The following is a 27670-nucleotide window of genomic DNA, read 5'->3' as shown; positions in this document are numbered from 1 at the left end:
ACATTAAAATGCCCAACCAAATTGTTTTTAATGTTTGCACATCCAAGGGCACAGGTTATCATTGAAAGTTAACACAGGGGAAAAATTATGGGCGCATTCCTAGCAGTACCTGTGTTGATCAGGATTCATTCAGTTGCCAAAATCTCCTTAGACTGCAGCATACAAACTCTTACGGTAAATGCTATTTTTTCAAAAAATAATTAGGAAGGAGCGAGGTGGAATGACTTGTATTTTATTGGCTTATTTACCCTGCATCTGTTGTTAATCCATAACCCATCCTAGATTGAAAGCAATTAGTATGTAAGCTCTATCCAATTTCTGTGTTCCAAGGTTTGGCTTCTTTCCTCTTCCCCTGTTTTGAACCTCATCCCTAAGAACATTCTGTTCACCTCGTTATCACAGATTATTTATTCATTTGTGACTGATTTGAAAAACTTATCTAGGATATGCCAGGCCCTACGCTACAGACATGAGAATATGGGTCCTGCTCACAATCCAGTGGAGAAGAAGGTAAGGAAATAGAATATTTTTAACACAAGAGAAATATTTACAGATTGTGAGAAAGTAATGGGATCTGAGTCTTAGATGATGGATGGGAGTCAGGCAAGCAGGTCAAGAAGTGAGGATCTTGGCATGACCAAAGGTACAGAGGCAAGAAATAGCTCAGCATGGCAAGAAAGTAAAAGCCATTAGATGTTGCTCCAATAGGAAGTTCAAAGTGATGAGTGACAAAGGACTTCTGGAGAAGTAGACAAGGGCAAAACAGTGAGGTGCCTCTCTCTCACTTTAAGAATGTTGAGCTTTTTTTCTGTACATAGTGGGGAGCCTGAAGGGTCCTGGAGCAAGAAGTGACATGGTTAGATTTCACATGTTAGATAGGTTTCAGAGTGGAGGACAGCATTCAAGGCTACAGCCAGAGGCAAGACCAGCTGGGAATCTGTTTAGATAATCCAGCCTAGAAACTTGAGAGCCTGAATGTAGGCAGTAATGGTTGACAGAGAGGAGACTAAGCAAAGGTATATCCAGGAAAGATAAATCCTGAAGTTCTTCCAAAAGAATCCTTAAAAAAAGTACTAAGGAAAACATTTGAAAAAGAGAGCATTTTCTAATGTATAAGAAATAGAAACCAATGAATCTAGATAATATGTATCATAAGGTAAAGTTATGCTGGCCTCATACTTTACCAGATACTTATGTCCTACAGGTTTTCCTGGCCTCTGTCCTATCTGTTTGTTCCTGCAGCAGACTTGGGGTGGCACTGCAGCTAGCAATGGAGGCTTCCCCAGCAGCCTCCTTTTTTCTCCTTCTAAGTACTATGGAATCAGGTCTTCAGGCCTTGGATCATGAAGCCGTTTCTATGCATCTTACACTTTCTCTCTCACACACACACACACACACACACACACACACACACACACAAATGGAATACTACTCAGCCATAAAAAAGAATGAAATCATGCCATTTACAGCATCATGGATAGACCCAGAGATGATCATATAAAGTGAAGTAAGTCAGCCTGAGAAGGACAACTACATATGACATCACTTATACGTGGAATCTGAAAGAATGATACAAATGGACTTATTTACAAAACAGAAAGAGACTCACAGACAGAGAAAACAAACTTATGGTTACCAAATGGGAAAGGGGGGAGGGATAAATTAGGAGTTACCAGTATCTTTTTATTCTGCACTGTTTCATAGAAGCATAGTATAGGGTGGGGGAAAATTATACTCTTCACTGGCAAATGTTTTTGTTCTCCTATGGTCCTAAACCAAGAACCCCACAAGCCAATCTGGTATACTATCTCTCTTAATAAAGTTTTACTGGAACACAGCCACACCCACTCACTCAGGCATTTTCTCAGCCGCATGTGTGCTGCCGTGCAGAGTCGAGCAGTTGCCCCAGACACTTGAGACCACGTGTCCCAGAACCCTAAAATATTTGCCACACCGCTCTTTACAGGGAACATTTGTTGACCCTATTTCTGAACCATCATCAAGACTGATTTTTCTTGGTAGTCACACGTATAACAGAGTAAACGCCTGCTATGCTTAGCGCCTTTGGAACTCCACCCAGCTCCCTTCCACACCTGCTATGTCCCAACCTCCGCGCCCATTTTCCATACGAGGGCCATCTTGTCTTCAGTTTCACCAACATCCCCCCTCTCTCCACAGTGCACCCTAGTGACCATCCAGCATTCTAGTAATAAGTTCTACAAAATGTCTACAGAAAACTGTTTTTTATATATGGTGTTAGTTTTTAAAATTTGCCCAGTAGCAAGGCATGGAGGAGCAGTGAGTGGTTAGGTCTATGTGAAATGGTGTAATTAGTTTTTCTCCTTTGTTCTCTTTTCTACAAGGCGTATCAGCAGAGCAAAAGACATTGGCGAGGAAGCAAAGCTGAAACACTTCAATAATCCTTATACCAGAAAAGCAGCTCATAATAACTAATATTTAGCTGCAACAGCTCTGAAGGCAAATAAAATGTCCTTGGTTTTCCTATAATGTAGTAAGATAACTTACTTTAAGTTCGTACTTAAAGAAGTATTATGTTAAGAGACATTATCATTTAATAATTCAGAACAAGGATCATTTGCCAAATCCTACCTTCGTCACTCATTTGCTTACGTCACTTCTTTGTATCTCAGTCTTCTCGCCTGTAAAACAGGAATAATACTATTGTTTATATGACAGTTTTATGAACATTACATGAGGTCAGGTACGAAAAATACTTAGAACAGTATTATAAGATTAATGCTATCTCTTTGTTATTGTTTTTATTTTTATTTCCTGCATTTTGTTTGTCTCTATTTTCAAAGTAATGAGTATTTTCATTTAGAAGAGAGTCCAGCCGTATTCTGACTGAATTTCTACTTTTACACACTGCTTCCATTCCATTTCACCTGTTACACTGGGTCATACTAGACTCTCTCCTAACCCCTTCACACTTGCTGATCACAACCAAAGTTTCCACCCTTGGCAAAAGATCTCACCAACTGAGTAAGTGGAATCAGGGGCGTGGAGGTGGATAAGCCAAGACCTGAAAACAGTGGCTATTTGACCACTTTTCCAGGGCCCACTCCCCCAACCTCATGAAGGCAGGAATTGCATCTTGTTCACATCTCTTTACCAAACCCGTAAATGATGTCTCATAGGTGTGCACGAATATTTATGGAAGGTTGAAATAAACTGCACAGGGAAGCGAAGGCCAGTGAGGGAGACAAGGGTGGGGACTGAATGCTGAGCCTTCACCAGCAGCTGTTCCTCTGACCTCATGGTCAATGATCAGTATGGAAAATGACTACACCAGGGGGACAGGGATCATTGAAAGCATCAGCACAAGTTGAAGGTAGCAAAGTTAAGCAAAAATCAGGGGAATGCTTTCTGGGAAGAATGGCTCAGGGTCAATTTTGCATGTACTAGCAGTTTGCCAATTCCAGATATATACATACAAATATAGGTACTATCTAATTAGACGAGAACCAGGTACTACTTTCAAGTTTCAGTAAAGAAGAACCATTTATTCCTAATGTGTCTGATAATGTTTCCACTCTTCTGGTATTTGGTAATCACTTATGTGACTAACCATTTATTTGCCGTTATTAATTCAGCCTAGGCCTATTAAGCACATATATGATGCCATGCACTCTGCTACAGATGGAGGACGTTCTTAAAAAACAAGAAAATGAATGGCACACTGCTCCTGCCCCCGTTCTGAAAGAATGCCACTTGAAAGATAAAAATGTTCAAAATGACAAATAATATAACATGGTAAATGCTAATCTGGGCAAGGAAGAAAGGCTATTGGCGAAAGGAGAAGAGAACTGTTACACTCTCCTACCACGGACATCCCTGATGACTTTAGAAATGGGAGACATTTCTAAGCTGAAATTTGACAAGCAGTGAAGGAGTAAAGTATATGTCAGACAGATGTGGGGAGGGTAAGACAAAGCAAACTTTGGAAATGGCAAGTCATCTGGGTACCTAGAATATGGAGGGTGTACCACGCAGTAACAGGCGAGGAGACAGAGAAGATGTTTGAGGCCAGACTGACAAAGATTTACTTGACACATGCATTGGAAGTCATCAGAGAGATTTTAAGGAAAAGAATGTTGTGCTATATTCCAGAAAATTCAGCTCTGTGACTTGGGAAGATTCCTTCAGTTCTACCTTCATAAGTGAGTTTCCTTATCGGTAAGAGATCATACCAGTGCCTCTCTCTTGTGGCTGTTGTGAGGGCTAAATGAGCTAATACATGCTCATTTAGTACTTAAAACAGTGCCAGATTCATATTACGTCTTCTTTAAAAATATCTCTTACTATCATCTTCAAGAGTGAACTTCTCATTCGTGACCCACTGTCATGGCGTTTTTGGAAGATCTACTATTTCCCTCCTCCTAGGTCACCCAGAACAGTACTAGATGCTCTGTTTGTGTACGGTCCCTGTCAAGATCCAGTGCCAGAGTACGAGCTGTGCTGGCTGCACATACATCAGGGTGCCAGAGTGCGAGATGACAAATTATGGGCAGATCAGCTATTAATCACTCATGCCAAACCAAAGAGAAGGCTGTCCACAAGTTTCTGCAAGGTGAACCTTTTCTCCATTACCTACACCAACATTATTTTATCCTGTGCTTAGCTTCCTTCAGGATTTCCTTCTGAAACACTTTTTGAAAGAAATCTTGCTCATCAGATCTGCTGTGATTTTTAAGAAGCTTCCTTCTCTGCTGTTTTTCCATCATGCAGCTATCTCTGAACTTCCAGAGCCCTGAAGTTCTAGACATGGTCAGCAGAACAAATTGATTTTCTTTATTGTATCAAATTTGACCTTTACTTTCCCCCATATTATACTGATATTTGATGTGGCTTTCCATTTTTAAAAGCACCAATATGGTATAAAGAAACTATCAGTGTCTGATATGCTAAATGCCAATTCCGGGAACTGACTGCCCAGAGGCTAACTTGGGAACAGCTATCTTTGTTTACCCACTGCAACTCCCTCAGTTGAGAAACGATCTCATCATACTGCTCATCTAGGATATAGTTCAGAAAGCAGTCCCCTAAAATGAATAAACCTCCAAATAATTCTGTTCTAGCCCAGAGCACCTGCGCTGGCCCACAGCAGTGCCCCACGGTGCGCCCCTCCCGTCCCTTCTCCAGGCAGTCTCCTCTGCTCAGGCAGACCCCACCACCAAAGTGCCACCTTCAGTCTTTCAAAGGGCCTCAGTATCCTCCCTAGCCTGATTTCGCTGAACTTAAGTGATTTATCCTTAAATTAAAATGAGTGGTGAAATAATGTCCTTGACTGGATTCTTTACCTGATAGTGCTAATATGTACTAGACTTTGATCAACTTTTTATGCAAGAGAAGCTTCAAAATCAGTAGCAGATGCAGGACAGAGTAAAACTAATTGTGTATGTGTAAATGACACATGCTGATATAAAGTACATTTCTAAATACAGCATTCATCTATTTTATTTATGTGAAATGGACTTACAATAGTACTATTTTGCTCATTCAATCTTTTATTCATTCACTTATTTATTAAATCAGTATCTGAGGAGGGCCACTCTATCACTGAATTCTTTGCTTTCTCTTCTACACTCTCTTAGCTCTTTACAAGTCACTTAAACTAATATTTATTTTTAATAGATAACCTCTAAATATGTCTAAACTTGAAATAACATACTGAGAAATTTTTGTGATGCTAAGATTTGTGTGCAATTATTTTCACTGCAGCATTATTTATAGTAAAAAATGTAGAAACAACCTAAATATTTAGCAGTAGAGGAACAGTTAAATAAATGATGGCACATGTGTACAATAAAGTGCTATAAAACAATCTCAATGCTCATATGAAATTTTTAATGATGGCAAAATATTCATTTCACAATATTAGTAGGAAAATGATATACAAAACTTTATTCCTAGTCCTAATATACAATTTAAATTATATTAAATTTTTATGAATAAAGTGATTATTAACTGATACATTAATAATGATCATTTCTGAATTAGGAAACTATGAATATTATCTATTACCTTCTTTATGTATGTGTGTGTAATAAGCATACATAACTTTTACAATCATAAAACAAAACTGCAAAGGATTTTTTTTAAAGTAAGTCCCTCATGTGTGTCACACTATGTTGCCTCTGTAAAGGAATCAGAAAGAAAATTTAAAAATTGGTTCTCTTGGAGCTTAGAATTTATAGGGGATGCTAAAGAGATAAATGTGATTTTAAAAAAGTACAATACAAAAGAGAATTAAAATTAAAACTGAGAAACTGTTCTATATGGGCTACTACCACTGAAAGAGTGAAGAAATACGGGTTTAGTGGAGGCTCAGCAGCAGGAAATACAGCACGGGAGCAGGCTCAGATGGGTTTGAATGGGTAGAAGGAAAGGAGAGATAAGAGTGTACCAGGGCATGGGGTCAGTCCATGTTCCACCTTTGGTTTTAGGCAACTTTATTAGAGTAGGGTTTATATTACATAATCAGGGTTCGGTTAGAAAAAAAGAAAAAATTGTATTTGAATGTATTTAAAACAGAAACGAATATAGCAGTACAGGAAATTAACAGCTTATGCACATACAAAGGCCCAGAGAGAGTCAGAATTTCATGTAGAGAGGTAAGAACCTGCAGAAAACCAGTAACACATCACAGTTACCCACACACCTGTGGCAGGTGAATGGCAAATGAAAACAGAGATCATTACAAAACTTATTTCTGTAAAGCCCATAGTCTACTGTCAGAGTAAGAATAAAATAGCTTCTGTCTATTTTCTAAATCTGCTAAATCTAAATAAGTCTACTAGGCAAAAGGTCAATCCAACCAAAATACAAGAGACAAGGTGGTCTAGAAAATGTAGTTCCCAGGCTTGTAGACTCTGCCACACAGGATAAAGCAGAAAAGGCATAAGGATGAGTGCTGAGTACCCAACTCCCTCCTCAGACATTTATCACAGATAGTTGTATAAAGCCTTGAAAGCCAAGGTCAGGAGATTAGCCTTTAAAACAGTAGGGTTCTCTAAGCACGTGAAAAAAAGACTGTGTTGGAGAAGTAAGTTGGTTAAGAAAAATGGTCTTACTGTGCCAAATATATTCCAAGTTGCTTCACCAATGCAGAGTATCACCAAAACCCCAAACCACTGCAAAGAACTAAAGGGAAATCAAAAGTGGGGTCAAAGTCAAATGGGGGCAATGCACGGGCCACGTGCTCAAATCGCACTACGGGTCTGGAGTTGTTTTACGTGAACCACACAACCACCCTGACCCTTTCAGCCAGTCAGTTTGCTCAACAATACTCAGTTAAAAAAAGAAAAGAAAGGTGTGAAATCCAACTGGTTTTTAAACTGTTGTTCTAATTGAACCACGTAGACCCAACATAATGTAACTGCTTCTACTGTCAACTCTGGTCAAATGAGAAATGTCACACTCATGCCCACCAGTCTTCCATGGTGATGTTTTTACTCAAATACTATTTTCATATCATCACATGTCTGATTTTCAGTATTTCTCCCAAACTGGTTTAGGAAGATTATACTTTAGATTTCTGACACATTGTGAATAGGATGATTCTAATATAAATTCCTACATGCTGAAAGATAATTTCTGTTTAGAAATAAAAAAAATTTCAAACAGACAAGAACAAAAATAAAATCGAAACCATTAAACTCTCCTCCCTTAGGGGTGTGGGTGGGGTGAGGTAACTCTTCATAAATAAGGGAGAAAGTATTGAAGGATTTTGAACAATTTCCCCTAGTCTCCTACTACCCTGTCTTTACAACCTACTGGTCGGTAAATTCTTTGGATGCAGATGGCCTGCTTTATGTTTCCCAAAGCTACTGACCTCAGACACTGGCCTACAGCTCTTGTTTGATGAATAAATCTCCTCTAATAGCCTCCATATCACTGCTGCTATATCACAAGTCTGCGCTGAGACTTGAAATGATTGAAGTATCTTGGTGTGGAATTTTATTACGTTAGAAGCCGCTCCATAGCAGGACTAAAAGAGAAGGAAGTGGATGAGAAAAGGAGGAGTAGGAAGAGGGCAAGGAAGGAAGGAAGGATGATGAAAGGAAAGGAAGTATGATGGAAAACTTTCAGCTTGAACAATATCTTACTCAAAGAAATTATAATAAGAGCTGAAACGAAACACAGAGTAGAGCAAAATGAAGCCACATGTGGTCCTGATTATTATCCATTAAAAAAGATCTGTGTTCAGCATGCCCAAACTTAGAAAGCAAGGCTGAGACTATGGAAAATGTGTAGGTCATCTCCTAAATTATGTTTCTGAAGACATTTTAAATCATGACAAAGCTCTTGAGTGGAGGGAAACAGAAAATTCTATATAAAAAGTCGTGATAAATAGGTAGTGTTCTCTGTGATCTATAATTTCCCAAATTGATTTTTTAATAAAACTGTTCATATTATTGTCATTAATATAGATCTCACAATCTTATCTACTCAGCTCGTCTACCAGGAACAACGATTAAGGCAGGCACTTCTGCTACTTTTGGAAAAATTCTTTCAAGTCCATTTTCCTTGGATCAGCCCTCAGCATAAATTTTGTCCCTTGTGGAGGGACAAAGTACAGGCCCAGAAACCAGGAAAGCCTATTTTCATCAAGGAAGTGGGGTGCTGCGTATTTATGCACAATGCCCCATGTAAATCAGGAGGCCCCAAAACTAAAGGAATTTAAAATTCCAGATCTTTCTGCAGAATACTGTGGTTGGTGCATTTTTATGTGAAAACCAGTTAAAGCTGAGATTCAAGTTCTGTGTGGCTGCAACGTTTTTGCCTTAATAAAGATGTGAAGCCAGAAAGAATTGCCATCAATTCACAACCTATTTTTCCTTCCAAAATTACATTTCTCTTATAAATATCCCTGGAAAACAACCTAAAGAATCCAATAAACCCTAAATCACTTTGCCAGTGACCTTACTTCTGGTTAAATGTACTTGTCAGCATCCTGGAGGAAACATTGAAATTTGTGATCTTTCGATGAACCATGCAGGTGAAACCTGTGATTTGGAACTGAGGGTTTTGAGAACTTTCTAAACAGAGAACAGAGGTTCTATATCCAGGATCCTCTAAAATGTCTACCTGTGTGCTCCTGTCACTCTGTTCTTCTTTGGTCACCAACATGGGCTCGAAAGAATTTTGTGGTACTACTGTAATTAAACATCAGGCTTCAAGTTTAAATGCACCAGGAGGGTTTTTATCAAACCCTTTTCTCTGACCCTCCCCTCCCCATCTTTCCCACCCTGTGGGCAGCAGCCTTGCAAAGCCCGCCTTTATTGTCCACTTGGTTTGTATTTTTATCTGATTGAGAATGACATACCCGCTGAGACTTTGCTTTTTATCCTCTCCTGTATTTCAAAGCTTGTTCCTCCCTCAGTCCTGACACCAGCAATCCTTTGTGGTTTTTCTTGGACCTCAAAGGTTTAATGGCCTAGCAAAGAACTTGAATATTTGGAAATATATCCCAACCATCTTTAACGGCAGCTTCAGAGAAGTTCAGGGAGCAGCCAGCCACTCAAAAAAGTGCCCATGGTTAAATGTTCCAGGGAAGGTTTTGTCTTTAAAACCACGTGAATATATTAAAAGATTGCTTTAAAACCTGCAGCATGCACCCAGGTAGCTGAGGGATGTTTCAAGCCTCACTGCGGGTAAGAAGATGAAATCAAGTTTAAAAGTTAATTAGTTAGCTGTCTTCCTGAATGTTTGGTGGCCCCTTCCCTGGGGCAGTGGAGAAGGGAAGAGCATGATTGGGGAGAGGTACTATTTTATGAAGCTACTTATTTGAAAGTAGGGTAATATTGTACGTCTAATTGCCTCATAGGAGCACAGACATAACTGTAATAAACGTAGGTGAGCAGTTATGAAAGGAGGCATTCTATTATTCTCATTAAGGCTCTCATTTGGTACTTTTTCAAAAACTTCAAATGAATTCAGCTATTATTTAAAATCCTCGGAGGTTAATAATTTGCTTATTTCTTTGTCACAGATTATCTCTTAGGGAAGTCCTGACATGATAGAGATGGAGGGAGAAAGGCAAAAAGAGAGAAAGAGGAGAGAGAGAAAATTTATATGTTACCCATGTGTCAAAACTGTTCTTAACATTTTGCAAATATTAACTTATTTCATCCTCAACAACACTGTGCAGAGTATTATTTTTGCTCCTATTTTATAAAAGAAGAAAGTGAAGTACAGAAAGGCAAATAACTTGCCCAAGACTGCATAGCTAGTCAGTAGCAGAGCTGGGATTTCAACCCAGGAAATCTAACCTCAGAATCTAGACACTCCATCAGCTAGACCTTTGACAGCAACTTAGGACTCTATTTTTAAGGCCTGCTAAAATCAAACTCACACACACACAGTCACCTCCCAAACCTCAGGTCCTTCTACGGAGAAGCTGAAGATGTCAGCTTCTCCATCATGCTGTGTTCAACCCAAGTTCTGCTCCTTGTACTCACTCAGGGACCCAGGCTGACAGAGGCTTCATCTCAACACATGCTCCCCGCAAAAACCATCTTAGTGGGAAGGGAAGGTGGCAAGGCACACAGTGGCTCTTAAAGTTACACTCAGCACTCTCACTCACATGGCATTTGTCAATGTAAGTCATTTGGCCACATTCAACCTGAAGGGAACTGCGAAAGGCAATCCTACTATGTTTCCTAAAGTAGGAGCAATATGTTGGATGGAACTGGGGACTGGACAACCCAGCACATGGAATGAACTGCTCTCATGACTGCCAGCACACCTTTTTGGGACCCACCAAGTTCCCTTATTTCAACAGTTCCCCTCTACATCTTTTTTGCCTTTAACTGGGAAAGCATTTTTCAATCTCCAGGGGGAATACCCACTTTCTTTCAACTTTTGGTTCTCCAGTGCACCATTTATTGAGAATATGTTCGTCCATGTTACCTTAAAGCCCAAGAATTTTTGAACGTAAAATTCAGAAAGAGACTTAAAATCACTGGGCTTTATGCTCTGCATTTCTTCCCTGTGGCAGTATGTATAGGCTATTATCTGCTTGAAAGGGAGGAGGAACACGAGTTAATATTTTGAAAATATTACCCTATCACAATGCTGCCAGATGATGATAAAATCTTAAGAGTTCAGAGGTCAGTGCAATATTTTCTTTAATTTTCAGTCATATCACCTTTCAGCTCATTAAATTCAATCTCAGCTGGGAATTTATGAAGCTCTGCTCCTTCCTGGTCTTTTTCCCTCTCCAGACTTTATGTACACTTTCTGCTCCCTACCTTCCACTAGCATCACTGCCAGGATCTGAGCTCTTAACATTCAGTTCTGAGGGGTAAAGTAGGCTCTTCCCACCCTGTGAATCACTGAGCCTGTAGCCACTTCTGGGTAAAATTTTCTAAGGCAGAAAAAAAAAAAACCATTTCTCACATTAATAATGATAGTCTTCTTCAGAATGTCCTTACACTATTACACTAGAAGGATTTTTATCCCTTTTCTCCATATGACCAAGAGACCCCCTTCCAGGAAGAATGAGGTAACAATAAGCCTGCTGAGTGAAAGTGCTTGGCACGTCCCAGGTACATGATCAGTTGTTTCCCACACCCATTGTTGGTCTCATCTGTCTAACGTTAACACCCTTCTGACTCATGAATTAAGCAACTGAACCATGGCAATGTCTAACTCTAATATCTCAGCAGTATTACTTAGCTCAGTAGTTTCAAATATGCCTACGTCAGTAGTTTTAAAATATAAGGATTCCTTTCAAAATAAAAATACAGGTTAAAAAAAAAAGATACACAGATGGCAAACAAGCATATGAAACATACTCCACATCATATGTCATCAGGGAAATGCAAATTAAAACATCAATGAGATATAACTATGTATCTACTAGGATAGCCAAAATCTACAACACTGGACACCCCCAAATTCTGGTGAGGATGTAAAACAACAGAACTCTCACTCATTGCTGATGAGAATGCTACATGGTACAGCCACTTTGGAAGACAGTGTGGTGGTTTTCAACATAACTAAACATATTTTTACTGTTAGATCCCGCAGTTAAGCTTTTTGGTACTTAGCCAAAGGTCCACAAAAACCTGCACACGTATGTTTATAGCAGCTTTATTCATAACTGCCAAAGCTTGGAAGCAACCATGATGTCACTCAGTAGGTGGGTAGATAAGCAAACTGTGTTGCATCCAGACAGTGGAATATTATTCAGTGCTAAAAAAAAGTAAACTACCAAGACATAAAAAGACATGGAAGAAACTTAAATGCATATTACTAAGTGAAAGAAGATAATATGGACAGGATATCATAATTTTCATCTTATCCAAATGCAGAACTTTGGATACAACTACTCGATCTGGATATACATGCATTTAAAAATACAGGATATTTGACCCCTATACACCCAAACACAAAGTGAATGTAGTCTTTTATGATACAGACAATATTCCAACTCCCAGATTCCAATTAATTCAAAGTTCAGAATGTTTTTCTTATTTGTGCACTGGTACCAAAATAAAATAAATGAGCGGCACTCCATAAAACTCTGTTAGTTACTTTTGTACTACTTTTGTTTACATCTGAATTTCTCCTGGCTGTATGTTCACTGCTGTGTGGCTTGACAGACCTCAGTGTATTGGATAATGCCTCATCATTTTCATAGGAACGGCAATGGGCTATAAACTAGCGAGGTAACATGACCAGTTACCACTTGCTTCGAAGCCCCCAATACAGACACCTCCTTGGAAGACTAACAAAGATCATCAGAGCAGGTATAGAGGATGCTCTTGGTACTAAGCTAGGGAGGAAAAGTTACAACTTCAAAAACTGACATGGCTTCTAAATTTCTGGAGAGTAGTTGTGTTTAAAGGACTTTGTTAGACTTGTAAAACTCCGTTTTAACACTTCTTTTTTTTTAAAGAAGAAAGAAAGTATATAGCACAGTAGCTCCATGGTATAGTCGTTATGTTTAATAGAGGTCCTGTTGTTTGACGTTGGTTGTGGGTTTATTGATCCTTTTCAGTTACTGTGGTAGCTCTCTGAGAATTTTAGAGTTATTTCCCAGTTACCCAACGAAGTGTTGTTCATCTTTTTTTTTTTTATTGCTTCCCAACACAATATATTTTCTAGCAATGAGAATGGGAAATTCTGTTAGAAAAAGGAGACAAAAGCAAGCAGAACTAATTTATCTTCAATAATTATTGGCAAGCCAATAGGGAAACAGGGCCAATAACTTCTGTTAAATTTTCTGGGTCTCAGCCTGGAATTTATTTTCTTGTGAAGCTGAAATCCAGGAGAATTTTCCTGAACCCCAGCACCACAATACTGCACAGAAGAGAAAACAAGTCATGCTTCTGTAGCAGCCCCTCGTTCTCTGATGCATGTCTCAGACTGGAATGAAGTAAGTCTCCTGTATCCCAGAATTACAAGAGTCTCTGCTAATGAGAATGAAACAGTAGAGTTAGAACAGTGACAATTAAAATCATGGACCAAAAAACCCCACCAACCTCTGTACTTTAAAAAAAACATTTAGGCTAATCAACAAAAATATATCTCAAAAACATGTTGAATAAAAAATAAACTACAGAGAAAAATATATACCAGGTGATACAATATAATTTTTAAAACACAAAGTTATATACCATTTATAAATGTATGCATATGGAAGTACGTACACCAGTTTCAGCATGGTAGTTATGTCCAAGGGGAGTGCACAGTGGTTCTGAGAAGCATTAAGAAATGGCTTCGACTGAATCTGCAACATTTCACTTGGTGGGTATAATGGATGTATGCAGGATTATTCTCTGTGCTTTTCCATATGCCTTATTATTTCATTATTTAAAAAATTTACAAAGATTTAGAATGCTTTCCAAATAATATGCCAACCCTGATATAAGGAGTCGGATGTAGACTAGCAAAGAAATTAAAAGGACAATTACAAAAAGGAACAAAAGAAGAATGATGGTGGAAAAACAGATAAGAATGATGAGAAAGTGAACTCCATTAGCCTGACCCTCTATAGGCTTCATCAGCTCCTAAGAGACTTAGCCTATGCTTACCTACAAATCAGAGCACAAAACAAGAGGATACGTGCAATTATTTTATTTAACTATTCTATTACTCACTCTAGATTCTCTTACCCTTAATCAGCACTTGATATGATAGCAGTTGATCTAATTTGCTTGCCTGGCAGGGTGACCTAGACGTTCAGTCCTAAGGCTTCAGAGTCCTCAAGTGCTTTACCCTTGGGCTGTTGTCGCTACAATTTCCAATGTGCAATTATCACTGAGTTTAAAGGTATCAAAAGATGACTGGTGAGTCCCCTGGATTTTAGAACTACTTCTTTCTGTCCTCATTTGTGTAGTGATAACTGTAGATCCTCACTGGGACATAACGATAAAGCTCATTGAAATTAAGATTTATTTCTCCCACCAGTATGGTAATTCCTTTCTTTACTGGTTTAGTAGCTCAAGGATCCGCAAACATCCAAGTGAAAGTCAGAGCTTCAGGCTCAATGGATCCAGTATGGTCTCCCTTGTTCAAAGCGTTACTTCACAGTTCTGAGAATGAGGGCTTTTAATTTAACGGATCCTAAGACTGTACAGATGACTAACTAATTCCACAAGTGAGTCCCTAGAATAGATAATAAGAGAGCCAATCCTACTTCCACACACAGTTCCCAAATCCATGTCATTCAGCTCCTGGGCACATAGCAAAAAAATATTGGTCATTAGTTCAATGTACAAACTGCATCCTTGAAAACAGATCCTGTACCTTGTGACATGTGACACTCAAGCTGGTACCTTAACTGAGCTCTGAAGAAGCCATTTTATCATCCTATTAGGCCAATTTTTCCCACAGGATGTAGACACGGCAGTGGCAGGATACAACATGGGTGTAAATGCATCCATAGTCATACCTCCTTTATGATAAAGAATCTCCTGTGCTATGAGGCACAGTATCTGATGTTGGTAAATCAAGCATTCAAAGCCCTCCAAGAATAGTGTTGTCAGAGGCACTGTAGACAGAGAAAGCAAACCCATATATGAAGCATGGGATACAGATTGACAATCCCGGTGTTGAATGGGTCTTGTAAAACTGACCTGCCCCTAAATGGATACCTGGTCTCTCAGGGATATCAAATCAAGGGCTTAGTGTCCTCCTCTGCTGGCAGGAGGGCAGTCAGAACTTAGCCTCAGTGCAGGCGGCCTCTATGCCTGCCACATCACTGCTCGTTCACGGGCCTCTTGTGTAAGGACTAGGATAACCAAGAAGAAAGACTGTCTGGTATCCACAAAGCGAGTCATCTTATGCAGGTGATATTTAGTGATTCCTCAAAGGTAGATGCTGGTGGGACGTGATTCTTAATCTTTGTGTTCATTCCCATAAATCTATCCACATGTCTCTTCCTCAGACTTCTTTGTTTCTGGTTGTTTAATCTTGCTCTGAATAACAAAACTATTCACCATGACCCATAAGACCATGTATATCCAGAGCTTAGCTCAATTGTTTATTCATACAGCATGAACAGCCAAGTGCATGGTTTGCAGCTCTGCCAAGTGGGACAATTTCTTAACTTTTCTTCATGACCACCTCTGAGAAAGTTTAATGCAGTGATGATTCACTCTTGCCTAGCAGTTGCATATTATGCTCTGTTGTTGAAGGAAACCACACAGAAATCGTAAATGTTTTTTGAGACAGGTGACATGGAAATTTGAACCATCTGTTTATGCAATTAACTTACACCTCCTGAATCTGTTTGAATATTTCTATCACTAAATAGGGATTATTTTTCATGTGGTATATTGGAGAATGCCCTTAGGAAAAGGAGAGTGATGGTGAAAAACACATTTAAGTCTTAACTCCAGTGCATCACAACATGACCTAATTTGGAAATAAGGTCTTTGCAAAATGTAGTTAAGATGAGACCATTAAGCTCCCACCCAGTATGACCCATGGTCTTATAAAACAGGGAAATTAGGACAGGGAGACAGGCAGGCACACAGAGAGAATGCAATGTGAAGATGAAGGCAGAAATCAAGTGATGCATCCACAAGCCAAGGAACAAAGATTGCCAGCTAACCAATGGAAGCTAGGAGAGAGACATGGAATGGGTTCTCCTTCACAACCCTCAGAAGGAACCAACCCTTCCAACACCTTATCTCAGACTTCGAGCCTCCAGAACCATGAGACAATGCATTGCTGTTGTTTAAGATACCCAGTTTGTACTGCTTTGCCATGGCAGCCCTAGCAAACTAATACAGAGCGTGAGGGAAATTTGGGATATGGTAAAATTTTCTTAATTTTGGTCAGTGTGGTGATACAATGAGTTCAAAACTCATTGAGCTTCATACTTAAGATGGGTTAATTTTGTTGAATATAAGTATTATTCTTCAATAAAGTTAATTTTAACAGGCAACAATTGCTATTCATGCCTGTAGACTACTTCATGCCAGTTACTATTCTGATTACTAATTAAAAATTAACTCTCTTACTGTAAGACTGTAGGATGACTACTGCATAATGGGGGCTGAGAAAAGTTTGTCTGGAGCTCACTGATTCACTGGGTACCCACTGGGGTTTCCATGTAAATTGGCAATTCAAGCAAAGCAGATAAAAGAACACCTCTCTCCACTCTCCGTTAGTTCTTCACACTCAAAAACTGCAAATACATAGAAGTCTAGGTAACTATATTTAATTTTAAAAAGTCTCCAGGAGCCAGGTTGTTGTTCATGAGTGAGGTTTGAGGAAAGTGGTAAGAGAAGACTAAGACAAAGGGGGAAATAGATATGAAATTCCTTAATTAAAGACTGGGGTTTTACATCTATCCAGTCAGGAGTCACAGGGCTTCTTGGAATATAGTTGGAAATCAGATCTGCTCTTCTTATATAAAGCTGGGAACAGGAACAACATTGTCCTATTTCTGAACCTGGACCTAAAAAGTATCTCTCTACCACTCAGATACACTGTCAATTGCTAAATTATTCTTTACAAATTTTGGCACTTTTGAATTTCTGAAAAAAACAAAAACAAAAAAAAAAACTAGTGGAAGAGTGAGCTTAAATTCTAGTTGGAGGAACTGATCAGTTTAATTTGGGACAGACATACTGAGTTCAAGGAGTGTTTGGGACATCTGAATGTCCCAGATGTTCAGCAAGCTTACCTAGAGAAACTTAAAGAAAGCATAACCTAAGAATATGCACTGGGAGTCATCAAGGAAAGGGCTGGAGCTAGGTGACACGTGAAACAACAAGGACATTGGGCAGAAGCAGAAGCCTGAGTTTCACTAACACCTGAAGAATTAGGAGGAGCATAAATGGTCACAGGCAGAAGAAGGCAACTGGGAGAAAATGGTGGTACCAACACCAAGCACATGGAGTAGGCGAGCATGCATGTGAGAAATCCAGAAACGGAAAATTGGAAAACGTTCCCTGGAACTGGTAATTAGATATTAGTTCATAGTCCTCAAGAGCCATTTCCAAAGTGTGGGAGGCTGAAAGCAAATCACAGCGAATTGAGGACAGAAAGGTAAATGAAGGAATAGAATACAGTTAATATTATAGGAAAAGAAGAGTAAAGATATAGTAAGAAATTTACATGAGATGAGAGCTGAGAGATTTTACACTGTCAGAGGGGAGACACAGTGTCAAGACAGGAAGGGTGAGAATGCGATACATGTCAGTCTCTTAAAAAGAAAAAAAAAAGGAGTCAGTAGAGACAATAAATTAATGATGTAGGAGAGAGAAATGTTAGTAAACATAATGTCTACAGATGGGGAAGGAGACGGATTTAAGGGAACAGATGAAGAAGGGGGCTGGGAAAAGAAGAAAGGCCTTTATTTTTAAGAATTGGAGGAAAATATGTCAGATGGATACAAGTACAAATAAGCATTCTGGTAGGGAAACAAAAGACTATTGAAAAGGGAGTGTGCTGAGCCCCTGAAGTAATCAAAGATATTTGAAAGTCATCAATCCCAAAAGAATGCTTTTTATGACTAAAGTGTATTCCTTTGAGATGATAGTCGTATTACCTCAGCCATGCTAAATCCGGTACATTTAGAAAATGATGGTACATAAAAACATATTCACAAAATAAGTCTCATGAGTAAAATTAACTTTGTCACTAAAAAGTCCACATAGGAATATAAAACATGATTTTCTAAGTGTGTCTTTCCCAATGGGACCTACTTTGATAGAAAAGAAGGAATTGGATCATGGTGAGTCATGTAGCCTCTATCTTATAGAGGTTGCTCTTAGAAAATAATGTCCTTTCTCTAGTTAAATATTATATTAGATAAAAGAGTGTGTTGTCTATGCCAAGAAGCACTGTAGTTGCACGTTAGTGGGTGTATGCATGTGTGGAAGACAGACAGGGGTTGGGAGGAAGCCTTATCTTACTGCATTTCTAGTTTTCTTACTGCATGGATCACAGCAAAGAGATTTAGCCACAGTCTCAGCCACTGCTATAGAGATGGATCCCCAATTAACTCTCGGAAGACCTCTCTTTCTTGAATATCCTTTTGCTTTAGGATATTCAGATACCTGCTTAGACTTTTCCTCTAATCCTTCCTATAGAGAAGGGAAGCTTCCTGGTTTGCCTCCATGTTGAACAGTGAAATCTTTGCCTATTAATGCAGAAGACATACACTTTAAACTATATGCCATAAGGGCAATGAAAAACAGGTTCTAATAGTTGTTTATTTGTGTGGGCAAATAGCATTTCTAGTTAGTAAACACACGTTTCCTCACTGCCCTCCTCCCCCAGTGTGTGACTGGACATGTCGAGTCAGTAAATCAGGCAGTTTACTGACCTGATTATAATTTTGAGGCCATCAGTTATACTGTTATGTCCTGTACTCAGATGGATTGTGTATGATGGGGGAAAGTGTTAGCAGCTAATGTAAAACAAATGTGCTGGCAGGTTAACTATTTGGTTCTTCAGTGAAACTCCCTCTCCTGTTTTTACGATGGTCTGTAACAATCAACAATTTAGTTGGGGATTTGAGGAGGCTCTCCTAACTTAGTAAGAATGATACATTGCTGTTCAAGTCACACACTTAGTCCCGGCCTGTACGTCTGGGGTTTTCTAGAGCATAATTTCATACCGCTTTCTGTACCTCCACACACCCCAAAGCAGGAGTTAATTCATACTGGACGCAGTTTCCTACAACTCTCTGTTTTGAAGTCATCAGGTATGAAGCAAGGCTCGGGGCCAAGAGTTAATGCCTTACTGCTCCACCTGCCATGGAGTGCTTTGAGTCTGAGATACGACACCTTGACCGAAAGGGATTCTGTGAGCACACATTTTTCAGAAATAATAACATCCGAGTGCCTGTCTCATTTCCCTTTGCCTGGTGATACCTTCACAAACACCATTTAGAAAGGATTCAGCCGCTTGCAAGATACAGAATTTGAGTTCTAAAATGTCCAAAGGTGAGTGAACGCCCCTTTTTCCTTCTCTGGAGCATTTCTAATCACAATTTTGTTACCAGAGTCTAGATGCTGTATGAGACAAACCCACCTGAAACTCTAAAAATGACATCTTCTGTGCTGCTACTCTGTCTTGTGAGGTTACCAAATGAAAGCTGTTGAATGATTTGCAGCTCACTGTAACCAGAGTATTCACAAATAGGAAACTGTCAGTTTTGTTTGTTTGTTTGTTTTTTAATCCTGGAAGATGCCAGACTGACAGTGTTTATGGCTGGGCTCTTTGATTTGGGATCACACCCATGGTAAGAGGGAGGCTAAAATGGCAGTGAGTCTGCTGGCCTCTACCTTCCAAAAAGCAATGGAAAGTGATTTTCTCATTTGGAACTGAGAAGAGTAATGTCCACGTTCATTATCTGGCCACCCTTCTGGGGGCCAAACAGAATGCCAACTGAGACACTTTGGACAGAGCCAACAACTCTGCCTCCTGGCAGCAAAGCCTTCAATAGTTTAACCCAAAACTAGAAGTCATCAGTGCTATAGTGCTTCCTACATATCACCATTTATAAAACTGAACCATTTTATTATCCTATTCCTGGACCTATTATTTATGGGTTTTTATTTCAGAAATAAAATATGGGGGCATCATAGGAGGAGAGAAGGATCTTACTTCCTTTCCTGCCCTATCAAATTAAGTATTGGCTTTACATTCCTGAAACAAATGAGCGTGATATTTACATCCATGTTCACTCGTCATTCGTTCCACCACTCACAGAACTAGAAAACTGTAAATTGCATGGGATGTTCCAAACAAGAATGCCATGAAACAGAATTTCTAGCGAGTGAGGGAGTATTCTAGCAGTTTCTGGTGAGGTAGCTAATTATTTTTTAGGGATGCTTTTAAGAATAGTCCTGCTACTAACGACATTAAGACTGAATGGGACTAAACTTCAACAGAAAGAAAACAGTACTCTTGAAACTTGTACTCTTGAGAAAATTAATTAAGACAGTTCCCCACTTCAATAAAGGTAAGAAAACTGATATTCTGCTACTGATAGAAATGCGACATCTAAGAGCATATGAATATTTCTTACAGAACTTCTTGTCCTAGCTTAGCAGGGCTACATCTTTGCACACTCTGGATGTGCTAAGCTGTCTAAAGGCAGAGTGGAAAGAGCACCTTCTCCCTTTTTCTTTTCACCCCACTAGTTCAAAAACAAAAAGAAAGCAAACAAACAAAAACAATACTTTCTTCACCCACTTTACTGGTGATTAAATTTTCCTTCATAGACATCAACATTTCATTTCCCAATAGAAGGATACTTAATCCAGTACCTTTGCAAGGTATACATCAGGACCTTACCTGAGGTCTGGTTTTATGAGAGGACCGGCTGGCATACAGGTAACTATTTTGGAAGAATGGATGCCATTCTGTGGGGAAAACAAAAAATAAAAAGGAAGTTAAACAATACTTAAGACAGACTTTGGGTACCCCTCAAAGTAACCCGGGGCCAGATTTCACACTGAGACTGGCTTGTTGGAGCAGTTCTTGGAACAAAGGCATTGTAGTCAGGCACGCTTTGGTGAAATCCCATCTTTGCTGTACTGATCTATAAAATTTTAGGCAGATCAGTTGTCTCTAAACCTCATTTCTCTCTTCTATAGAACGCACATTAGTTTCTTGGCTTTTAATGGGGATTTCAGTAAATGATGACCACTGCAGAGACATCACTGTGTCAGAGGCCCATAGTAGGGACCCAGAGAAATAGTCAAGTGAGAGACATTGACTACTCCTTAGAAAACAGCATAGAAAACAAATGAATTATACACAGAAACAGAGACTCTCCCCAAAGTTCCTTTAAAACTTTTGGGACAGATAGTAAAATGTTAAACTGGGTAAAATAATCTCCTCTCTGACAGTGATTACCTGAGACCCAAGGAAGATGTTTAGCCCAGGCAGCCCTGTGCGGAGGTATAACATAGGGTGTTTTGCTTCTGAAGGACTTGATCAAGATGGTCTTAGCCATCCCCTCAGCCTGACTAAACTTTACATATGCTTCTCCATGACTCTAGGCCCCTGACCACCCTTTCCTTAGAGCATTTATTTTAGAAAACTTGTCATTATAAATCCTTTCTCTGCCCCTTTGAGTTGTATGTAAAGCTTCTTTCTGCCTCTTGCCAGTTTTACAACCCAGGAAATGTTTTTCTCAAGGACCAACGAATCCTTTTGGAATGTAAACATTGAAGGATAAAGCGCTCCAACTTCCCAGTTTCTGTGGAGAGTAGGAGTCTAACTTCTATGGGTGCCAATTAGCAAACACAGGTGGCTTAACCACAGAAAAAAATATTTGCCAACTCAGGAGTAACTAAATGTGCTCGATAAATCCCACTGATCAACCTGCTCTCTAACGTCCTCCAGTGCTTTTCCACTATCTCATCCCCAAGGTTTAAAACCCTCTGCCTTTTGGTTCAGTGAGGCTAAGTATCCAGACTTGCTCTGGGCTCTGTGCCCTATTGCTGGCAATGGTATCAGAATAAAATCAACTTCTATCTGCTCATCTTGTCTGGTGCCATTTTTTTTCCCTTAATAAGCTCCACTCTTGCTTTGAGGCCTCCTCTTGGCCACGAGTGCCTCTGTCAACATCTAGTCTGGTACAGTTTCCAAAACCTTCAAGGGGTGATGAATTGCAGGATAATGAAATTTGCAATGGAGGCGAGCTTCAGGGAGGTCCAGCTATACTTGGAGACCTTTAAGGTCTGCTACAGAATGTCTATCTCCTAATAGCTTCCTCTTGTGAGTCTACTTCCTGCTGATCTCTCCCGGTAGACTGGTGTAGCAAAACACAGTGGCAGTGGCCTTATATTTGCTCCTTGTACACATAGCCTTTTGCAATGTGACTTTGCCACCTCTCTTACCAAGAGATGCAGTCTTTTTCTCCAACTCATCAATCTGAGCATGGTCTTATGTCTTGCTTTAGTTAATGGGACACTAGCCAATAGGCCAGAAACAAATTTCAAAAGTGTGCATTGGGGCTCGTCCTTTCTTGCATGTTACTAGGACCTGTACTGCCTCCAGCTAATGAGGAGCAACATGAAGAGATCCCAGCCACCACAGCTTCCCCAGCTGAGTTCCTAAGCACCTGAGTGAAGCCATTCTAACCCCAGCTGATCTATCACACTCCAAAGCATCTAGCCAGCCTACAGAATCATGATAAATGATACATATTTATTGTTTTAAGAATTCGAGTTTACTTTTTTTTAATACAGAGAAAATTGATAACATTCAGCCATTACCTTTATTAAGAAAGCATGTACAAAAGGAAGAAGAAAGGAACAAAGAGGAAATACCAAATCAACTGCAAAGATAAGTTCAAAATGGCAATAAACACACATCTATCGTTAATTACTGTAAATGTTAATGGACTAAATGCTCCAGTCAAAAGACATAGAGTGGCAGACTGGATAATAAAGCAAGAACCTTCAATATGCTGCATATAAGAGACCCACTTTAGGGATAAGGACACATATAGATTAAGAGTGAAAGGATGCAAAAGGATATTACATGCAAATGGAAAAGCCAAAAAAGCAGGTGTTGCAGTACTGATTTCAGACAAAACAGACTTTAGAACAAAGGCCATAAAGATAGAAATCAACAACAGAGAAACAAAGGAGAAAAAAAGAAAGCATGGAGATTAGACAATATGCTATTAAAAAACCAATGGGTCAATGAGGAAATCAAAGCTGAAATTAAAATATACCTTGAGACAAATGAAAATGAAAGCACAACCACACAAAACTTATGGGACACAGCAAAGGCAGTGCTAAGAGGGAAGTTTATAGCGATACAGGCCTTCCTCAAAAAAGAACAATCTCAAATAAACAATTTAACCCACCAACTAAAAGAACTAGAAAAATAAGAACAAAAAACCCCAAAAGCAGCAGAAGGAAGGAAATTATAAAGATCAGGAAGGAAACAAATAAAATAGAGATTAAAAAGACCATATAAAAATCAATCAAACCAAAAGCTGTTTTTTTTTTTGAAAAAGTAAATAAAATCAACAAACTTCTGGCCAAACTCACAAAGAAGAAAAAAGAGAGAGCACAAATTAGCAAAATAATTAAGGAAAATAGAGAAATTACAACAAATAAAATAGAAATACAGAATATCACATGAAAATATTATGAAAAACTATAAGGAACCAAACTGGATAACCTAGAGGAGATGGACAAGTTTCTGGAAGCATACAGTCCACCAAGACTGAATCAAGAAGAAACTGACCACTTGAACAAACCGATCACTAGAAATGGAATCGAAATAGCAATAAAAAACCTTCCTACAAATAAAAGTCCAGGACCGGATGACTTCACTGGGGAATTCTACCAAACATACAAAGAAGAACTCATACCAGTCCTTCTCAAACTCTTTCAGAAGATTGAAAAGGAGGGAATACTCCCAAACCCATTCTATGAAGCTACCATCACCCTGATACCAAAGCCAGGCAAAGACACTACAAAAAAAAGAGAATTATAGGCCAATATCACTGATGAATATAGATGCCAAAATCCTCACCAAAATATTAGTAAATAGATTCCAACAACACATAAAAAAGATTATACATCAGGACCAAGTGGGGTTCATCCCAGGGACACAAGGGTGGTTCAACATATGCAAATCAGTCAATGTAATACATCACATCAACAAGAGAAAGGACAAAAACCACATGATCATCTCAATCGATGCAGAAAAAGCATTTGATAAAATCCAACACTCATTTATGGTAAAAACTCTCACCAAAGTGGGTATAGAGGGAACGTATCTCAACAAAATAAAAGCTATATGTGCCAAACCTACAGTCAGCATAATACTCAACGGTGAAAAACTCAAAAGCTTCCCACTAAAATCTGGGACAAGACAAGGATGCCCACTATCAACACTCCTATTCAACATAGTCTTGGAAGTCCTAGCCACAGCAATCAGGCAAGAGAGAGAAATAAAAGGGATCCAAATTGGAAAAGAAGAGGTAAAAGTGTCACTATATGCCGACGACATGTTACTATATATAGAAAACCCTAAAAGGTCCACACAAAAGCTACTAGAGCTGATCAAAGAATTCAGCAACATAGCAGGTTACAAGATTAACGTTCAAAAATCAGTTGCATTTCTTTACACTAACGATGAATCAACAGAAAAAGAAAGTAAAGAAACAATCCCCTTTAAAATAGCACCCAAAGTAATAAAATATCTGGGAATAAATCTAACCAAGGAGGTGAAAGAATTATACACAGAAAACTATAAACCACTGATGAAGGAAATTAAAGAAGACTTTAAAAAATGGAAAGATATCCCATGCTCTTGGATTGGAAGAATCAATATTGTTAAAATGGTCACACTGCCCAAGGCAATCTACAGATTTAATGCAATCCCTATCAAATTACCCAGGACATATTTCACAGAACTAGAACAAATCATAATAAAATTTATATGGAACCATCAAAGACCTAGAATTGCCAAAGCATTACTGAAGGAAAAAAAAGAGGCTTCAGACAATACTATAGAGCTACAGTCATCAAGACAGCATGGTATTGGTACAAAAACAGACATATAGACCAATGGAACAGAATAGAGAGCCCAGAAATGAACCCACAAACTTTTGATCAACTAATCTTCGACAAAGGAGGCAAGAATATACAATGGAATAAAGACAGTCTCTTCAGCAAATGGTGTTGGGGAAACTAGACAGCAGCATGTAAAGCAATGAAGCTAGAACACTCCCTTACACCATACACAAAAATAAACTCAAAATGGATCAAAGACTTAAACATAAGACAAGATACAATAAACCTCTTAGAGGAAAATACAGGCAAAACATTATCTGACATACATCTCAGAAATGTTTTCCTAGAACAGTCTACTCAAGCAATAGAAATAAAAGCAAGAATAAACAAATGGGACCTAATGAAACTTACAAGCTTCTGCACAGCAAAGGAAACCATAAGTAAAACAAAAAGACAACCTACGGAATGGGAGAAAATTTTTGCAAATGAAACCGACAAAGGCTTGATCTCCAGAATATATAAGCAGCTCATATGACTTAATAAGAAACAACCAAACAACCCAATCCAAAAATGGGCAAACAAGTAATTCTCCAAGGAAGACATACAAATGATCAATAGGCACATGAAAAAATGCTCAACACCACTAATTATCAGAGAAATGCGAATCAAAACTACAAGGTATCACCTCACACCAGTCAGAATGGCCATCATTCAAAAATCCACAAATAACAAATGGTGGAGAGGCTGTGGAGAAAGGGGAATCCTCCTACACTGCTGGTGGGAATGCAGTTTGGTGCAGCCACTGTGGAAAGCAGTATAGAGATTCCTCAAAAGACTAGGAATAGACTTACCATATGACCCAGGAATCCCACTTCTGGGCATATATCCAGGAGGAACCCTACTTCAGGATGACACCTGCACCCCAATGTTCATAGCAGCATTATTTACAATAGCCAAGACATGGAGACAGCCTAAATGTCCATCAACAGATGACTGGATAACGAAGATGTGGTATATTTATACAATGGAATACTACTCAGCCATAAAAACCGACAACATAACGCCATTTTCAGCAACATGGATGCTCCTGGAGCATGTCATTCTAAGTGAAGTAAGCCAGAAAGAGAAAGAAAAATACCATGAGATCGTTCATATGTGGACTCTAAAAAAAAAACCAAAAACAAACAAACAAAGCTTAAATACAAAACAGAAACAGACTCATAGACATAGAATACAAACTTGTGGTTGCCAAGGGGGCGGAGGGTGGGAAGGGATAGACGGGATTTCAAAATTGTAGAATAGACAAACAAGATTATACTGTATAGCACATGGAAATATACACAAGATCTTATGGTAGCTCACAGAGAAAATAATGTGGCAATGAATATATATATGTTCATGTATAACTGAAAAAATTGTGCTCTACACTGAAATTTGACACAACATTGTAAAATGATTATAACTTAATAAAAAAATGTTAAAAAAAAAAAAAAAAGAAAGCATGAATCAGTTCCCAGCCAAGTAACACAATGAGATATTAGCCAGAGAAGGAGGGGTATCCAAGAAAACATTTCTTCATAGAGTGATCCTCAAACCTGAAATGTTAGCTGGAATTTAAAAGAAGTTTTTAAAGGTAATTCAGAATCTCACAGAAAATCAATCTCTCTGTAAGACTAAAAATACCTCAGCTTTGAACACTGTTTTCATTCTTACTAGACCTGAAAGCACATCCATTGATCTAGCAGGAGCAATTTGCTAATAATTAGGCTGGCAAGGCAGGCTTGGGATTGTTATGAAAAGGCTGGATGAGGGGCCCTTTCAGCTCACAGAAGTCACTGCCCTAATGAGAGAGAAAAGATGAAGAAGCAACAACTGAAAAATGCCTCTGTTTCCTAAAATTCAGGTGAGATTAAACTCTATCACAGAAGAATAACTTCCAAGTGAGAAACCACCCCATGCAGTATTCATTGCCTCTGCAGAGAAGAAATGGTCTTTAAGTCAAGTTCCCCTCTCAAGAGACCCTGCAACACTTACCTCTCCTCCTCCTTTTTTCTTCCTCTCCTTCTCCTTCTTTGTCTTCCATGAGTGTAAACAATATGCACTTGTCCATCTCTCCCATTAGATGTGAAGTTCCTTGAAGGCAGGATCTGTGCTTAATTCATGTTTTTATCTCCTACAGCACAAGGTACAGAGGAGGCGCTCAATAAATGTTAGTTAAATAAATGAATGGAAGAGGACAAGTTCTACGTGATACAGGGACTAATATCCAGATAACCCCGTTCCTGTTCCCAAGGCCTGAACACGGAGCTTGGCAAAAAATGGTTCCCAACTTCATGTGAAATAAAGTGCATACTACAAAAAGCTATATAATTCATGAAGATGTGTCATTCTTTTTCATGAGGATGCCTGAAATTCCACTAGAAATCATGACACAATACTTCTATGTTTATTTGAGTGAATTCCTTTGAGTGAATACCAAATAGTATTTTTTAAACTGAAGTGTAATCGATTTACAGTATCATGTTAATTTCTGGTATACAGCATAGTAATATACAAATATATACATATACATATATATATTTCTTGTCATATTCCTTTTCATCGTAGGCTATTACAGGTCTTGAATATAGTCCCCTGTGTTATGCAGTAGGACCTTATTGTTTATCTATAGATAGTCTTTG

At 38.8% G+C, this 27670-nt stretch overlaps 1 long non-coding RNA gene across 1 annotated transcript in view; it reads right to left on the bottom strand.

Moving 5' to 3' along the window:
• The window catches only part of LOC116662652, a 217338-nt gene that overhangs the window by 23723 nt on the left and 165945 nt on the right, over nucleotides 1-27670 (bottom strand). Inside the window, exons 11-13 of the long non-coding RNA XR_004318631.1 lie at nucleotides 27024-27162; nucleotides 20797-20864; nucleotides 2611-2660 (exon numbers count right to left, since the gene is read on the bottom strand). This is a non-coding gene — a long non-coding RNA (uncharacterized LOC116662652). The remainder of the gene's footprint in view (nucleotides 1-2610; nucleotides 2661-20796; nucleotides 20865-27023; nucleotides 27163-27670) is intronic.

Source organism: Camelus ferus, chromosome 3, assembly GCF_009834535.1.
Source record: "Camelus ferus isolate YT-003-E chromosome 3, BCGSAC_Cfer_1.0, whole genome shotgun sequence".
Taxonomy (NCBI): Eukaryota; Metazoa; Chordata; class Mammalia; order Artiodactyla; family Camelidae; genus Camelus; species Camelus ferus.
This window is presented reverse-complemented; position numbering and strand designations above follow the sequence as displayed.